Raw genomic sequence first — 19,180 nt, forward strand, 5'->3', positions numbered from 1 at the left:
CATCACAGACCCCACGATGGCTGACCACACACCACTTCCATGGGGCAGGTAGCTATCAGCGGATAAGATGGACGAACAGGCTTCCTCCATGTTCTGGTTTACAAAAACGGCTATCCTAACAGGCAGAGGGATGTGCACTGGGAAGCCAAACGGCTATCCACAATATTCAAGTGAGTTAAGCAGAAATCAAGCTGACAATGAGATGAAATCTGTTGCCTTCAGATTTGAGCAGGAACAGAGGAAGATCCTACGCCGTCTCATTCAGTTAGCCTGTTTCAGTGCTTTCCCTAAAAACTTGGAAAATATGAGACACTACACATTTTTGCGTGGCTATGCTCAGTAAATCTGTTTTAAATGAATACATGAGGAAGGAACCAATCGACAGCTTTACGTACGCCTACATTAGTACACTGTACTTACAGAAATCAGGTCAACAAGTATGTAACCCCATCAGCTAAAGAATAATCACGCTTTCTTTCTTGCTCTGCAGTGCACCTAAACTTAAGCAAAGCTTCCCATTTGTGCAAACGTTTCCTTCCTAGACAACTACTATTACACTCCACAAAGAAAAGAAACGGCCAGCACATTTCAAACATACATTTTCAATTAGTCGGCAAAGCTAAAACCTTACGATGATCATGCATAAAAGATTAAGACACCGAGCAGCACACTTGCAATATCAGCTCGAAAGGTTGCGTCCGATGTCAGTTGCGAATGTAAACCCGATGTTTCATGGTTTCGATGATCTAGCTAGAACTGCCAGTGAAAGCTGCGCGCATCCTGTTCGTGCTCAATTCAAGTGAAAACATTTCTGGCATATGTTTCGCGTAGACAAGCTCATATGCTGCCACAAAAATATTTTTCAGCCGCTAAGTTTCGTGGAGTTCAACGTGCCGAAGCAAATCGTTCCCGCTTATTTCACATAGCGATTTGTGGACGATATGCGAATGGCAGGCGCGGTACTTGCCACCATGGTACTCAAGTATGCTGATATTCGAGAAATTATTAACACACACCACCTTTTCCTTACGCAGAACTGCCAGTTGTCTTGCTGAACTTACCAAAATGATGCTCATTGCGTGAGAAGGTTCGCCGGCACTCAGCAGGGATGCCTGTCTGAACATACGTCACTTTATGGTTCGTTAGCATTTACAGCACCTGGCAAAAGCATACGACAGATGCAGCAGAGCACAAAAAGGACAGTAATAACACGGCACACATCATTTACAACACATTTCATATCCGCGCCACGACCCTACCACTACGTCGGAGGGAGAAAGAGAAAAGCGCACACAGCGCCATTACTGAAATTTTGTTGCAGGCGAAACTACGCCTTTTAATTAGAGAAAGACTAACAGTGCACAAAATCACAAGCACCAAATTTTAACTTTTTTTAAGTGCCTTGCTTTTTGCCAAAAAAAAAAAAATAGTTCGTTGAGTTTTCGTCAGTGTCGCCATCTGTAGTGCTGTCACTCAAGCCTTCGCAAAGGCGCGTCATTTGAACTTGCTGGTTTCAGCGTGCGCGTACGAGTCTCGTTGCGGGTCTGCACACAAGCACCTGCTGTTGAGCAATGCTAAACTTTTTTTTTACGCTGTAGAAAATCCATTGCCTCAGTGGTACAGAAGTGGCAAAGAAGCAGATGTGGTCTGATTCAGTTGAAATATAACTGCCACATTCCCAAGAAAATAAGAGTTTCTCCAATTACTGCAGGTGAAAAACTTGGTGATAAATGGACAGCTAACGGGCAAGTGGAAATAGCTCATGACAAAAAGCGCAAAAAGATGCAGAATAAGTGAAAGACTGTTAGTCTTGTGTCTTTTCATTCTGTGTCTTTTCACTCCGTTCATTATGAAACCCTGACATGGAATAAAGTGGGCAAATAAGCTTCCCACTCAGTGATGGGCAGTGAAGTTGAGATACATTGGAAACTGATGATGATGCTGGGTTTTCTTGACTCAAGGGCATCTAAGGCCAAAGAGCGCCAAACACAAGGTTTTTGGTTGGCTCAGGCTAAAATATGTACTACACGTGTTAAAATCAATGCCGGGTGTATAGAGCCCAAGAGTAGTGAGTATGTTCATGATCATAGTGTGTCAGGAGGGTGTATAAGCCAGGTAGAATGGCCTGAAGAGGTGTATAGTGCCAAAAAATTGTGTTAAGAATTGTTGCATATAAAAGACAAAGCCAGGTAGCCTCAACCGCAGCCCTTGGTTGGGAAAGAAGAGCGAGGCATCTAGCAGCTACGGCTAAGCTCAGCCTTCTCCTTAGCAACGAGGAGGGGCTGAGGTTGCTTGGAGTATGAGATCGCTTGTAGAAAGCCTACATGTGTCAAAATTTTGGAAACCCTATCCAATGAAAGCATGCAGTCATCACCTAAAAATAAAGAAGGGTGCAATGGTATTTTATATGTGTATAGCTCTGGGAAGTGCTGCCGTCTTTGTTTCCAATCTCGGGTACATGATTGATGCATGGACAACTGAGATGTGGGCTCCACATCTCGCGCACTGTGGTGCCGGTGTCCTTTAAAAGATGCAAGTGCGTGATGTATGTATGTCTTATCCTCAGTGTGCAGAGAGCAACTTCTTTGAATCTATTTTGTTTTTCCGTGGCATACCTTCCAATCCTTAGTTTTATTGTGTGCAGTTTGTTCTCGGTTCATCCCAGTGCTGCTGTCACTCATTGCGGAGTGTAGTCCTCTAATATGTGGCCTGAGGTCCTGGTATGGAAGTTGGTTAACATTAATAAGACTCAGTTCAGCAGCTGACGCAGCAAGCCTATCAGCTTCTTCATTTCCATCTATGCCACAGTGACCTGGTACCCAGCATATTGTAATTTTAAGGTTCAATGTGCGCGCAAACAAAGCATTTCAAGAGGGAATTCATAACGGGGCTTTTATAGGGTTTCCCAGAGGACAGGGCTACAACCACACTTAAGGAATCACAGTAAATAACAGAGGTAGAGATTTTCTTTTGCAGGATGGACCTAACAGCCAGCAGGATACCATGACATTCTGCAGTAAATATGCTTGTGTGTCTATTCATTGTTTTTGTTTCAGAAAATTGACAGCTGCGAACTGCACATGAAACGGAAGATGTTTGGTTTTGGTTTGGTTTGGTTTTATTGGGGTTTAACGTCCCAAAGCTACTCAGGCTATGAGGGACGCCGTAGTGAAGGGCTCTGGAAATGTCGACCACCTGGGGTTCTTTAACGTGCACTGACATCGCACAGTACACGGGCCTCTAGAATTTCGCCTCCATCAAAATTCGGCCTCCGCGGCCGGGATCGAACCCGCGTCTCTCGGGTCAGCAGCCGAGCGCCATAACCACTGAGCCACCGCAGCAGGGCCAAACTGAAGATGTCTTAGAGTCATCAGTGTAAAACTCTGTGCACTGATACTTTGCTTTTAGGGACATGAAGTGCTGTTTTATGCCAATTGGTGACCCATGCTTGCCAACCTCACAAAAAGATCTGTCACAGTCTCACAGACAACTGGATGCACTTCCCAGGGAGCAGTCACGTCTATAGAAGAAGCCATCAGTATTAGAGACTGGTATGCTCATTTCTTGGACAAGTGCGGCGACTAATAGGTGAAGGTGGAGTTTCAGACGGTCTGTTTGAAAACAGCAGTGTACTGGTCGGGTTTCGCATAAGCACGCTGCATGGATGGTCGGCATGAGATAATACCTTGGTGGGGTATGCTATACTTGTAAACTTCGCCGTAGTTCAAGTGACTATCAGTCCACCTTATGGGGTTGAAAATCGGGGAAGATAAACACGTATTCACGCCGCATGCCTTAACGTAGGTCACGGGAGGGGAAACGGCGTACACAAGGGCCACGTGGCTCAATGCTCAACTCGCTAGCAAAACGTGTCGGGCGGCTGTGCAACGCAAAGTCCGAGTGAACAAAGCCCTTTCTTGAGTTGAACGAGAATGCTCGGTTCATGCGAGGTTAAAAAAAACGGGTGGGCCAGCAAAGTGCGCCCCCTCTCAATACCACGGTCCGGTGGTCGTGTCACTTTTGACAAGGTGCAGGCGGCTATGAATAGCCTTAGGCCTCACTACCATAGTGGCGGTCGATGACCCCCAACAAAAGAAAGACCCGAAACGGGTTTCGTGCGCGCAGCCGCGAGGAGACATCAGCGTTGTGGGGTGGTCCTCCCCGCTCACTGCACAAAGCAGCTTATGAGCGATCGGCGCCCACCGTATCGGACGGTGTCGGAACGCCCGGTGCCGAGCTGCAATACCAGCGAGCTCGTCGTGGCACCCGTGGCCCCAGGCCACCCGGCTCCCAGAGCCGCGACTCCCAGAGTCGAAAAAGAGACAGCGAGAAAATATATACAGAAAACTCGGACCACCCACGCGGCTTCCGTACTCACTCGCTTCGGGCTCGGCAACTCCGCGGGCGCTAGGCCTCGCGCTCCCTCGATGCGGACCAAGTGGTTCTTGAAGCGACTCCAGGAAGAAAACTTCACAAAAAAAACATGCTGAGCATGTCGAAAAGTTCAAACATGCTGCAGCGCAATACACCTCGCACTCAAGAAAGCATGCCGCAGGTCCTAGCGATCAAAATTCACTCTAGGCCTAGCACTTGTCAAGTCCGGACAAAGAGCGTTCCTCGAACCGAACAGACTGTCGTCCAATGTTCCAAGAGCAGGCCCCACGTTGGGCGCCAGATGTGGGGTTTAAAATGGGGGGGGGGATAAATACGTATTCCCCGCTTAAGCGCGGCTGAGCCAGTTCAAAACCGCGCGGACCCCACCCCGTGGTCGCGTACGCTACTGAGCGCACGCCGACCACGGCGGGCCGTGCTCTACGGGAACAAAGGAACGACACAATGGCTGACACAAACAAGGCATTTATTGCTATAGCAACAATAACGCCAGCTAGCAACAAAATACACTGAGGAATCTAGGATGTCCGACTCACCAGCACGGCTACGAGCGAACGTCCGCCCACGGTAGGGCAAAGGGATAAACTCCGAGGCCCGACGGGACGAGGTGGCGGGAGTAAGTTCCAACCACGAGAGGCCCGCGGCACAGAGCGGAGCTTTGCGCGTGAACGTCCAACACGCTTCCCGATGCGGAGCAGAAGAGAGCTAGCCTTCCCCTGCGCGCGAGCGACCAAACACGCCATCCGTGGCGCTGCTGTCGCTGCGACGCGAGCGCCCTCCCCTGTTAGCTAGAGTAACCAAACTAAAGGGAGTGCTTTTCGGGGGCAGCTAACAACAGTGGGGTGCAGTGCGGGAAAGTGAACGCAGGGGACGAAGGCGTCCCCACAACCTTATTGTACAAACTAGCAATTGGGCTTGTACGGAAAGCACCAGTAGCCAACCGCAGACCCCGGTGGTACATTGCATCGACCATTTTTAAGGTGGTTCTTCGAGCTGATTTGTACGCTACTCAGCCGTAGTCTATACATGATAGAATTACGCCATTTAGAAGTCTCAGCAGGCAGTCTCGATCTGTACCCCATGACTGGTGTGACACGATTTTTAGAAGGTTCAGTGCCTTCATGCATTTAAGCCTTAACTGCTCAATGTGTGTGACGAACATAAGCTTTTCGTCGACTATGACTCCAAGAAATTTGTGGTCTTTTTGGACAGCAATACTCTGCCCGTTCAGTGTGATGTCGGGTTCAGGTCTAACACCGTTTTTTTTTAGAGGAGTACACTGACTGTCTTTTCTGTGTTGAGTTTAAATCCGTTCTTGTGTGCCCACTTTGATACTTTGTTCACAGATGGACAAATTACACGACTTGTAGCTTATTTACAAATCGTCAACATAAATAGTGTAGGATATTGATCTCAGTAGGATGCTCAATTCATTCATTTTGACCATGAAAAGCGTGCAGCGAAGAACGCCGCCTTGAGGGAAACCATTCTCATATGAAGAACTGCTTAGATAAGAAATTCCCTACATGGACCTTGAATGTTTGTTCAGACAGACAACTCTGAATGGTGGTCAAATACATTGGAAACTGAGTTTTTGATTCATCATGATTATGCAGGATAAAGGGTTCTCCCAATGATCTGCCATTATCCCTGCGCCATGCACCAGCCACAGCCACCAATCCCAGCTGATTTGCTAACCTCTGCATCCGACTTCTGGGCGTCCCCTGCTAGTTTAGTTACCTAGGAATCTAATGTGTTAGCCGAATAGACTGATAGTTATCTATTCTCTGGGTTATATGTCCCGCCCTAATCTAATTTCTTGTTTATCATTAACTTAAAATTGTACTCTAATCCACACTGCTGTCTCTCAAGCTTTTCCCATCATTTTACTCCTAACAACAGGCTGCATTGTCCCAGTTATTTTAAAATCTTTTCTGTAATGTCCATTTTTCATCCTCTCAACAAGTGATGGCACGGTGCAGCTGTTAACTATCTGCCTTTCGATCTATATTTTGTTGCAAGGGTTATTAGCAAACTCTTGTTCATTACATTACCTGTGCAGCTGCTACATCGCTGCTCACACCAAGCGTGTGCCCCGATGCTTGACCCGCATGAGTGAAGTGTAGGCATCAGAAGAACATTTATTGCACTCGAAGCAAAGCTTTTACAGCCATGAAAAGGAAGGGAAGGAGGGAAAGTGCACACTCCTATCACTTGGTGCATACATGCACAACTAGACTGTGCTGCACAATGATAAGCCGCAATAGGGCGGTTGTCCGTGGTTACTACAACAGTCTTTTCCAAATATACTCCTACCTGTCCTTATTTTCAAGGTAAATTCTTTCTCATGGTCCAGATCCAGAGTGACTACTAGGCTTAGATGCTGTACAATGTCAGTGCATGTTAAAGGACCCTAGGCAGTCAAAATTAATCCGAAGCTCAACCCCATGGCATCTCTAGCCCCACAAAAGACAGGTCTCTCATAGGCCATGTGCAGCTTTGGGATGCTAAACCTCTGCATACCATACCAATATCTCTCTAACCGTCGTAAACTGTTGTTCTTTTCACGAACTGTTAAAGATTAATTTTCACCCTATAATTTCTTTGAGCCTACCACTGCACTTTATTTAGGTCTTCAAGCAGGCACTGTAAATTCATCCTCTGAATTGCAATGCTTGACTGGAATGTGACAATTTGATTGGGACCTGAAACAGACATTTGACAGCTCAAATGGGAGTCGAATTGCAAATCTAAAATCAATTGGGTTGTCCAGCTTTAACTGTAATGCCAATTTCAATCTAATTGATACCAAATACGGTACCATTTATCTTTCTTTACAGGGACACATTCGTCTGCTGGTGGCTCTGTTGAGTTCATAAGATGTGGAGGGGGTGGAGCAGAGGGACAGTAGCCTCGCAGAGAGGTTGCGGAGTAAGGTGGAGTGAGAGGCTGTGCATGAAGCCAGGTCTTGACAGAATCGCCTACCAGGCTCTCCACAATCGCGACACACTAGAGCGCAAGTGCCTTCTGGATACCTTTAACTCCATCTGGGAATCTGGTGCCCACTAGACAATTGGCTCGTTGCAGTTGACACCCCCCATCCCTAAGCATGGCAAGCAAGCAAGAAACCCTTTTAACTATCTCCCCATACATCTCACCTCTGCAGCTTGCAAGGTCATCGAACATAAGTTTCTGCGCTGCCTCACCTGCTTGCAAGGGCTTTTAACTTTCTCCACGAAACTGGAAGCAACTTTCGCTAATTCCGCTGATTCTAAAACAGCGCAAACAAGACAAGGAGGACGGCAGGAAACATACAACAACAGCGCTCGTGTTGTACGTTTCCTGCCGTCCTCCTTGTCTTGTTTGCACTGTTTTAGAATGAGTACTGAGGGGACGCCTTCGTCCCCTGCGTTCGCTTTCCCTCAACTCACTAGTTCCCTGTGGTTAGCTTCCCCGCAACGCACTCCCTTTAGTGGGGTTACTTTTAACTAACAGGGGAGGGCGCTCGCGTCGCAGCGACAGCAGCGCCACGGATGGCGTGTTTTGCCGCTCGCGCGCGGGGGAAGGCTCTCTCTCTTCTCCCTGGGACCGGGAAGCAAGCGGACGTTTCGCTGGTGGCTTTGCTCTTCGTCAACGGGCGCCTCTTGGTCAGAACTTGCTCCCGCCAAGCCTGTCCCGTCCAGCCTCGAAGTTTTCCCTCTGCCCTACCGTGGGCGAACGTTCGCTCGTAACCGTGCTGGTGAGTCGGACATCCTCGATTCCTCAGTGTATTTTGTTGCTAGCTGGCGTTATTGTTGTTATAGCAATAAATGCCTTGTTTGTGTCAGCCATTGTGTCGTTCCTTTGTTCCCATAGAGCAAGGCCCGCCGTGGTCGGCGTGCGCTCGGTAGCGCTCGCGACCACGGGGTGGGGTCCGCGCGGCTTTGAACCGTGTCAGCCGCGCTTAAACGGGGAGAACGGATATATCTCCCCATTTTAAACCCCACAGTGCCTACCAACTCGCCCAGGCTTCTACTTTGGCTATTCCGTTGCACTGCCAACTCAGTCAACAATGTCGTTTCTAATCTCGAACAGTCCCTACATAGAAACCACACAGCCTTCCTCTTTTTACTTGAAATCCAAAGTGCTATTGACCTCATCCCACACTCCGCCATACTCTCCGCACTTTCACAACATGGAGTCTCAGGCCATCTCCTCCTTCTTCTCCACCTGGACTTTTCATGTCAGAGAAGGACATTGCCTGAGCTCCAGCAGGACCCTACCCAGGGGAGTTCCTCACGGTTCTGTTCTTTCACCTTTGCTCTTTAACCTAGTACTCTCTTTCCTTCCTAAGGAAACTCCCTCTGTCGTCCACACAACTACATATGCTAAAGACATCACTCTTTCGACAACGTCAGACCTTGAATCTCTTGGCCTCTCACACTCCACAGCCAAATCCAAGACCGTCCTGCTGCTCGAAACACCTTCCCCAACCTCCTCCTTCACAGCGCCTCTATTCCCTGGCTTAGCAAAGTCTGATACCAAGGCCTACTCATAGACTCCAACCTAAAACAAGAAACTACCACTTCTAGATCTATTGCAGAATTGCGCTAAGTCAACCGTGTGCTCCAAGAGCTGAACGAAGGTTCTGCCAGGGCTCTGCAACCAGCCCAACCTGCAGAGGCTGTACGTCCTATGAGACATTAGAACACATCTTTTACTGCCCTTCTTTCTCTACACCACTTGCTTCCCTTCTCCAAGGTTGCAGAAACCTAGGTTTACCTGCATCCAGATTCGATGACCTACTCTTTCCCAAATGCAGCAGGTCCTCACACTTATCAGGCCTCCTCATCTTTTCCCCCTGCAGGGGCATCTGCAAGATGTAGATGATGGTGAGTTGCGACGTCATGCCTTTCCGAGCATCCGCAGGGACATCCCTGCAGGGGGATGATGGCAAGCAGTGTGCCACTACGAACCCGAGCACCCATGTTTAGCCGTGCGCGGCAGCGCCGTGTCCGGGGAAAACTATTTCGTCTTGTCGATCAGTATCCTGTCCCCTCAACACCAAACATCAATGGGCACCATCCACATCACAAACTGAAATAAATTACGGGTGACTGCACCCCAATCATTATCCATAGCAGACATAGCAAAATGGAGCCAATTCCTATATGAACATCACTTCAAAAACATCCGCTGCCTTCAGCACATTGTAGAATACCCTCAGCTTACAACCACCTCCTACACATCTGGGAGGCACGGCATGGCCTCCTACATAGATGGTGACGACAAAAGCACAATCGCACACTTAGCGCCGCATAGCACACCTCATGGAGCAAGCCCAAGGATACATCTCCCAGGTGTCCACCCAAAATTCGCTCCGGTTTTGTGTTCCGCTCAAGGGTACACTAAGCACATCCGAAACCTAGACCATCCTCAGCGCCTCCTTAACATGGACACCACCAAAGCCGCCACCCATCACACCTTGCAGACCATAGCCCACACCTATAAGGGCTCCGACCAAGCTCTGCTGGATGAGCTTCAGACAGAATACTTTGGTACCCACCACCTGCCCCCATCCAATGCTCCATACACCAGCCTCCCCAACCCAGACTGGATGCCCCCATCACCTATGTCTATGTTGCTGTGCGGTTGGCCACCAGGTCTAACACCCCGGAAGTGGACAAAATTATGAATGCCATCATACGTAACCTCTCCACGGAAAACATTCAGGCATTTACGACATACCTAAATGAGCAACAATGGATCCCTGGAAAGCTCCCTCCAGAGTGGAAACAAGTGGAGGTCATCCTCATTCCCAAGTTCAACAAACCTCCTTCAGTTAAGGCACTCTGCCCCATTCATTTCTTGCCTCGGCAAGATCTACGAACAGATCGTTCATACCCGCCTCCGAAACCGTACTGATGCTAAGAACCTTTTCCCCTGTACAAGATTGGTTTCCACCCTGGACTTTCCACTCAAGACGCCTTCCTCCTGCTAAAAACGACGTACTCACGGGCATGCCATCTGGAGGTGAACTTCAAGGGGGCATTTGACATCGCCCACACAGCCATCCTGAACAGCCTCAATCATATCAACTGCGGCACCCGCATCTATCAGTACATCACCGCCTTCCTCTCCAACCGCACTGCCACAATCAGCATAGGCACTATGTGATCCCAACCCTTCGACACTAATAATAAGGGCACCTTGCAAGGAGCTGTCCTCTCCCCACTCCTTTTTAATATCGCTACGGCCCCCTTGGCCCACCAACTAGCTGCTCAACAGGACCTCAGCTACACCACGTATGCAGACAATATTTCCTCAAGGTCTACACGGGGCTCCCTCGCAGCCAAGAAAGAGGCTCTTCAAAAAGCCATCCTAACCGCTGAGGATTTCTTCACCAGCAGTGGCATGCAACAAGCCCTGGAAAAAACTGAAGTGATTCGAACACACGGACCCCGCTACAAGTCACCTGGCTCTATCTGCCGCCGAAGCCATTACCATCTCATTGAGAAATGCCCACTTATCCGGGTCCTTGGCCTCTGGGTTCAACATGACGGAAAACCCACCCACACCCTGTAGACACTCCGCACCTCAGGTCTCAATGTCACCCGCATGATCCGCTGAATAGTGGGGCACGGAAAAGGCATGCGTGAAGCGGCACTCTCCGACTCGTCAAGGCCCTTGCTATCAGCCGCAGGATTTGCCAGGATTTGGTAAGTGGAAGCCAAGAGCGGGAGATCAACTACAGGCCATTTTTCTTGTCGATCACAGCACTGTGCAGTGTTATGTTCCAAATGAGAGCAGAAAGCATCAGAGTGATGAACTAGAAACACATTTTGCAAGAACAGGTTTGGTCTGGTTTATTGGGTTAACGTTCCAAAGCGACTCTGGTTATGAGGGATGCCATAGTGGAGGAAGGGCTGTGGGTTTAACCACCCGGGGTCTTTTAACATGCTTTGACATATCGCACAGTACACAGGACTCCAGCATCTCGCCTCCATTGAAATGGAACTGCCACAGCTAGGATTGAACCCACGTCTTTCGGGTTAGGTACCAAGCACCATAACCACTGAGCCACTGCGTGAGTTTTTTTTTTGTACGTGTTTGTGTGTCCTTTTTTTCCAAAAGCAGAAGTAAAATATAACTGTTTCACTCTGGAATGAAATCGTGGAAAGAAAAATGACCATCTTCATGTAGGTCGCTTTTTGCAGTACTTTTTGCCAGTGCATTCACTGCATGGTACAGGCACCATGTACAGGGTGCTCCATATTTATCAGTCAGGGTTGTAAAAAAATTCTCTTGCGCAAACCACTGGTCTATTTCTGCTAAAGCACAGACCACAGGGTAGCTTATGATATCTGTGTTTTCCGATAAATACTTTAACGTCGGAACTTGCCTGGACTGCCAAGAATCGGTGAAGGACTGGAGTCGTCTGCGCGCGGAATTTTCATGGAGGCGAGCGGGATAGCCGATTTGAGAGGCTTTGCCATCTGGTGAACTGCGAGGCAAACAATATCCCTGCTCGGAGCTGGGGTAGGTCTCGCAGTACCCCAGTTGGCACAGCCTGTCAAATATGCTGCTCCGCTTACCTAGACGAAAATTCTCCGTGCAGACAACTGTAGTTTTTCGCCGATTCCGGACAATTCAAGCAAGTTCTGATGTTTAAACCAATTATTGAAAAATGCAGACTATCATAAGCTACGTTATGGCCAGTGCTCAAGTTCAAACAGGTAAGTAGTTTGCGCAGGAGAATTTTTTTTACAACCCCGACTGATAAATATGGAGCACCCTGTATATCAAGGCATACCACTTCTGTAAACAGCAGCTTGCATGCACAGTCTCCTATCAGCCGTGAATGTAGGTTGCAATGCAAGCTGGGCTAGTTGGAGGCAGCACATAAAACTGTGCACAGTGTGAGAAATTAGACAGCAATAGAACAAACACATATATGCGTGCCAGCACTGTCTTGTAGCTGTGACAAAATAATATCTGCAGCCTGAACTTGTGAGGCAGTGCTGGTATGTGTATGTGCTCTTTCTATTGCCATTTGGTTTCTCGTGCTGCACGCAGTGTATGTCATCACTGGAGCAATCGATGCATTGCTGTAGTCCCCGCAGAACATTTTCAGAAAACAACATCCTCCTTGACAGAAGGAATACAACTTGCTTGGATGCTGTCAGTGCAGCACAAGGGCTTGAAGAAGCTGGTCTGGACCTGCAAGCACACAGAAGCACCACGACAGCTGCCCTGGCAGTAGAAGTGCAACTTTCCCCTTGTGGTTACCCATGCTTCCCGACAACTTGAATAAGTTTTTGTTTAGCACAGTGAAATGCGTAGTGGATGAAGCACTGACCGCCACAATTAAAGTATGCAGGTTTTTATGCAGTTGATAAAACTTTATAGCAACCGAAACAGAAGGAATTGCAGACCACGACCTAGAATAAGAAAAATTGGATCTCGGCCCTAAGGGTATGGCACGATAGCGTTATTGGGACTCCTCATGCCCCTCCTGGAGCAGCAGTTACCCTGCAATGACTCCCAGTGGTGAGTCCCATGTTGCTCTTCCCGATCATTAACTTAACTGCCAAAGTAGGCAGTCTGCTCACTATCCGCTGGGCAGGTTGTGACGACGCCGCAAGGTCCAAGATGGCCCACCTGCCTCCTAGGTTGCTCTATGGGCACCACCTGCCCGAGCCATGCACGCGGTTTTTCGCACACAATGCCGACGCCGGATTTTCTGGTGACCGTGGCAGTTAAATTAATGATTGGTCGCTCAAGTCCCACCGGTGACAGCACCTGCCATCGGAGGGCAGTGGCGCATCCCTTAACCGCTGCACCACTGCACCAGGAGTGGTATGAGGACTCCCAGGGATCTATGAATGTAAAGTAGAGAATGATGTTCTGCATTTATGGGAAAGAACCCACTACGTTCAACTCATCGCGTCATACCCTTAAGGTGGAGCTTTCATTTTCTACCTTACTCCTCCAGCAGCAAGTGCCCATTTCCCATTGTTGAACATGACGGCCAAGTAAATGAATGAATAAATTTAATTTTGGCATGACTGGCATATTCATATAAGGGGGGGAAGGGGAGTGCTAACAGCCAAATAAAGTTTGATTTTCATATATAGCTGTTATGAAAGAAATGTTTATGCAAGTTACTGGAATGTTCACTGTATTTTACTGTATTTTACTGTATCATGCATGTATTCATCACTTTCTTAAATATACTGTAATACACCTTAAGTACTAACTTAATATATGCACCCAGATGAGATTTCTGACATTCAGTTTTAGTACATTATTAATGGTACACTGGAGATAAAAATATTATCACATTGCGAAAAAACTACTCACAACTAGGGCAAACTTTTAACCACATTGTTTCAAATGAAATTGATTCACTTGCGAGAATTTATACATTTGAATAGGATGAAGAGGAAACTTTAAAAGAAATTGTTTGCTTGAGCACGTCGCGCGTGGCGGTCTGCTCGTGGAAGCTGCCCTCCTAAAAAGATGCGGCCAAGAGAGGAACTATCATGATGCAGATATTCCTCGTCTCTTCCAGAAGCCATCGAAATGGTTTTGGTTTTGATTTAGCTTTGTTTGATTTTTTTCATTGCTTTTTTTCTGATGTCCAGTGTAGTGGTCGCTAGGTTGGAAAAGGTTATAAAGCTGCCGATTTCAATTTAAGTTTTACATGCAATAACAAATATATTTTTGAGCAGTAAAATATAAGAGTATAAACCAAAAGTAAATAAAATTCAATAATAATTTTAGTAAAACATGGAATAAATAAACAAATAACTGAACAAACTCCAAGTCCTGCCCCCCCACCCCCCAAAAAAGTTCCGCAGTCCCTGCCCTCTAATGACATTGCTCTTTTGCAGCTGAGCTACTCCTCACCAAAGTATGTCTGTGAACCCAGATACCTTCTTCTGTCCCAGCATTCCCCATGAGTGGTGACTATGGACTTCAGACTGCTCTGTTCCTGCTCATGACTTACGCCTGCACCGACCTGCCCACTAGGACTGCTGCTGAGAGAAGCTCAAGATTCTGGCTTACTTCCACGACTGCCACTGATTAGCACTGGCAACTGATCTCTCCAATAGTGTGCTGCCTTCGTTGCCGCCACCACTGCCTAGAACTACTCTAACTGTGCTTACGGTGCACTCGCAAATGCCATACAGAGCTGGGTGTATCCACGGTACTGTTGTCTGCATTGATGGTGGCCCGGCTAACAAAGCTGCTGCTGTCATTCTATATTCTGAGCTTGATTTAATAAAGTTGCACTCCAAAGAGTGGAAATCAAATGCAGTTTGAAACAAAGGGGACAGGTGTGTTACTTTATCCCACACAAGTACATGCACCATGTCATGGTGTATGTACTGCAAAATTGAGAATTGTGGTTTACAACTGTAAGTTCACATCTCAATTCCAAACTATATACTCACCTATGCACAAAAACTTCAGTTCCTCAAAGACCTACATGTACACAGGAGTATAACGAAGAAACGGAGGGGTATTAATAAACCGAGCATGTCACCACTCTGTTTGGGAGGGCGCACTTTGATGGAGATTAATCTTTCTTGCTAACAGAGCAGAAATATACAACAGAAAGCACAAAAACATGAAGCAGTTAACCAGCTCTAGAGATTTAAAGAATGGTACAACAGCCTAAGAGAGCTAAATAAGACCCTGGAGTTTTCGAAGAAGAATGATCAATATAAATCGTGCACTAATAAAACAATAATAAAATATTAGATATTACAATAAATTTAGTCCTCACTTGAAGAAACAGAAGTTTCTACAGAAAAACACATTACCTACAGAAAAACTGTTCAGGTGAGAAAACGCATGAAGGAAAACAGCAAAAATGCTGCCAATGCAGTGGGCTTTCCTTTCCTCTCTGTACCACTTCCACAAGAGTATTTCACAGGGTGCCTAAAATACTACAGACACCAAATTTTTGCTTCGTGTTTTCTTTCAAATGATGCATTAGACATTAATATACATGTACCACCGTGCGATATTCGCCTATGACCGGTAAATAATTTAGAATTGTATTTCTTCCCGACATTGTTTCGGTTTCATCAACTGAACGATGGCTGTGATGTGTAGTTGGTATCTAGGTCACGTGAGACACGATAAAAACGGCAATACAACTGCTGATACGTCATTTGTTGCCATTCCATTTCTAGAAGCAGGCTGGTTTAAGTGTTGTAGTGAATCAAACCTACGTAAAAGCATGTATAGTGAAGTTTCTTCCTGCTGACGCAACCTAAAGGCCAACTACATGTCACCGCCATTGTTCGGTTGATAAAACCGAAACGAGAACAACATGAAATAAGAAATTCAGTTATAAATTATTTAGCAGTTGCAGGCGAAAGCAAGTGGTGATCCATAAGTTCAATGTCCAATGCATCATTTGCAAGAAGAAAACATGCAACTAAAAATAGGTGTCTGTAGTCCATTAAGAGTTTCAACTTTGAACCACTTGGGCACCTGACTCAAAGGCAACCAGACGAAGGGTTGTCTTGAATTCTAGTATACCCAAGTAACTGCTATACACGGCGAAAGATCTGGGGGCATGTTGCCTCATACAAGTTGCAACAGACGCTCTCAAGTGATTGCAAGAAGCTGTGGCCTATTACATGCCAAGTTACATTAAACAAAGCTATGTTTTGGACACCACCGCACATGAAGGTTTATAGTTTATGAAGGTTTAACGTCCCAAAGCGACTAAGGCTGTGAGGGACGCCGTAGTGAAAGGCTCCGGAAATTTCGACCAACTGGGGTTCTTTAACGTGCACTGACATCGCACAGTGCTTCCACACAAGAGTTTTTTTTAGGAATTTTAGGCATTAGAAAACCCGCATCTTTCAGGTCAGTAGCAGTCATTTTTGCCGCCGCGGTGGCTCAACGGTTATGGTACTCGGCTGCTGACCCAAAAGACGCGGGTTCGATCCCGGCCGCAGCGGCTAGAATTTCTTTGGAGGAGAAATTCTAGAGGCCCGGGCCCGTGTACTGTGTGATGTCAGTGACATTAAAGAACCCCAGGTGGTCGAAATTTCCGGAGCCCTCCACTACAGCGTCTCTCATAGCCTTAGTCACTTTGGGACGTTAAACCCCATAAAACAAACAAACAAACAAACAAGCAGAGCAAAATAATCACTGAGCCACCACAGCAGCTTCACATAAAGGGTGCTCCCACAGAACAATGCTGTTATACATGTACAAGAGGCTGTGTATAGCTTGTTCTATACGGCACACTGTCTGCTTATGAATCTAGTACAAACTTGTACAGATCTAAATCTGCTGCTTTCATTCTGTAGGCAAATTACATAGGTGCACTGGTGTTTCCCCAACTTCTCTCTCTGCAAATCATGTAGCCGAAAGTGCTCAGAATAACTTTTCAAACAACAGCGTACCGTAAAATGCAGAGGTGCCAAAATACGCACCCCACAATAAAAGTAAATACATTGCGGGCATGCTTTCAAAAATTCGAACTTTTTAAAATTTAACCAGGAGCACGCTCTGAACCTGTGGAAACAGCGAAAGTATGCATTACGCCATACCAATCGCAGCTCACTGTGGTAATGAGGTCAAGGTAGAATCCAGCTGGTGGAAGGATCTGCAAATAAGGAAAGGCGCACGCTGCAGATCAGAGTAATGCTACAAACACGGCCCGTTTGCACAGATGAATTCAACAAACTCACTCCCAGAATTGAGTACAGCAAGTGAGGGCTCCTGCTGCAGCAGAAAAACAAAGTAACGACATTGGTAGCTGCTGGTTGATACACACACGAATTAATTGTTTCGTAAATGCACTAGATGTGCATTTCCAAAACAATTAATTACAACAAATGAAACAGTGTAGTGGATTCACTGATACAGTAAGTGCTGCACATGCTGCTTGCATGGAACTGCGCTGGAAAGTGGTTATAGCAGCTGCTGCCTTGTCCCTTGATAGCCACATGAAGTCCACACAGCGGCTGCTAGCTCTCCTCCAAAAGACATGCTGGCTCAGCGTCATCTTTGGTTTGTCTGACTACCCTCTCAGTGCCCTTGGCAGCGGCTTAAAGGCACGCACTGCCTGTTACTTATGAATGCATTAATTTTTTTTTTCTGGAAATCTTTCCCATAGCTTCCTCGAATGCATTGGAGCACACAGAACAAGTGTTGGGAAACTATGGTAGGGACAGGCACCCAAATGTTTAAACAAACTCAGAGAATTATACCAATGCAGTTATTTCGGTTGTAAAACGATAAATATTTCCATGGGCATCGACCTAGTGCTAGCTGAAGGCTAATGAAGTCACGTATTCCTTGCGGCATCCGTCGCCTTACACATGAGTTACTTGGCAGTGACGGGCCTGAGCGGATAAGCACAATGGATGCACTGCTGCAGTCTCATACTGTACAGAAGGTTCGTGGCACTCCGAGGTACGCCAGTTATTTTTTCACACTGAGCCAGCTCATATTTAAACTTAGGCTCCCCGCTGGCCAGCAACCCCTTCTTTCGCTCTTCGGAAGTATCACAAAGAAGCTGATCTCCTGCATTGCAGCACGGCGTGAAAAAGGAAGGAAAACATACAACTGGTCCGCACAGGTAAACGCCACCCACCTGTCGCGAACCCCGACGCTATCATAGCGCAAGTCACGTACCCCATATCTGCTGCAGCTGCGAGGAAGGCAGTAAAATCTCACAGTCCAGCGCGTTTACGCTGGCACACACAGAAATAACAGCTGCGGCCAAATTGTACAGAGGCCATGAGCGAAGGAGATGAATCTTGAAAAAGACAAACCTTCGTTAGAGGCAACCGACTACCGATAGGTGCACAGTAGCAAACATGCAACAGTCCTTTCAAGCGCGAAAAAACGACCTCATCGACGCCACTCCGCGGTCTCCTCGCGCGCCTTCACCCGCACGACGTCGCGAAATTTACATCAGAAGACGCCGCATTAATAATCGAGACCGTCACACACTTGCGCAGTCGTGCAGCAGCTCTTTCAACAAGCCACAAGGCGGTGACAGAGCGACGACGAACACTTTTTATCTAGTTGGCGGGCAAGTACGAAACAACATCGCGCGTGCACAATGAATTATTTTGACAGCACTCACCTCAGTCTGGAAAAGGTTGAAGGTAGGACTGCCTAAACCATGAACTGAGAGCAAAATTCACCGAGCTCGCATCTACCAAAACAGCAGCGGGCCGATTCACGAGAGAGAAACGAAAGCGCAGATAGCGCAACGAGGCTGCACTGTAACGAGGCTCTGGAGCATACGCGAGTTCGCCCGTTCTCTGAAACGCGCGCCATCCTCGGCCTCGGCATAATTTTAGGCGTCTGGGTTCGAGAGCTACATGCCGCAAAAACAGAAAACCGAAAAACCCTCCGGCGTCACATCCGCCAACAGTCCTCCCTTCCACCTACTCTCTGGGCGCGCATGCGCAGTTCTGCGGAGTTTGTTCTCTCGATGTTCAGGTTAACCTACCACATTGTCACGCGTGGTCCACCTGTCGCAGCTCGACCGCGCCGCCTCTTCGGTGAGTGTCTGGCTATTGCAAAGCGGGAATTCGACCACATGCTCCAGTTGGATATTATTCGCCCTTCATCCAGCACTTGGGCCTCACCACTCCATCTGGTGCCCAAGAAAGTCCCGGGTGACTGGCGTCCGTGCGGCGACTACCGGGCTCTCAACGCTCACACGGTCCACGGCAGCTATCCCCTTCCACACATCCAAGACTTCACTGGACATCTGGACGGCTGTAAGATCTTTAGTAAAATGGTTGTTTGGTTT

At 47.3% G+C, this 19,180-nt stretch overlaps 1 long non-coding RNA gene across 1 annotated transcript; it reads right to left on the bottom strand.

Moving 5' to 3' along the window:
• Positions 1–11,349: 11,349 nt before the first annotated feature.
• On the bottom strand, positions 11,350–18,705 carry LOC149355710 (uncharacterized). Its single transcript, XR_016291563.1, has 3 exons — positions 18,503–18,705; positions 16,956–17,011; positions 11,350–12,591 (listed from the first exon to the last, which is right to left on the bottom strand). It is a non-coding gene; the product is annotated as an uncharacterized LOC149355710 (long non-coding RNA).
• Positions 18,706–19,180: the final 475 nt, after the last annotated feature.

This window comes from Amblyomma mixtum, chromosome 3 (assembly GCF_055824585.1).
Source record: "Amblyomma mixtum isolate Tamu chromosome 3, ASM5582458v1, whole genome shotgun sequence".
NCBI classification, from domain to species: domain Eukaryota; kingdom Metazoa; phylum Arthropoda; class Arachnida; order Ixodida; family Ixodidae; genus Amblyomma; species Amblyomma mixtum.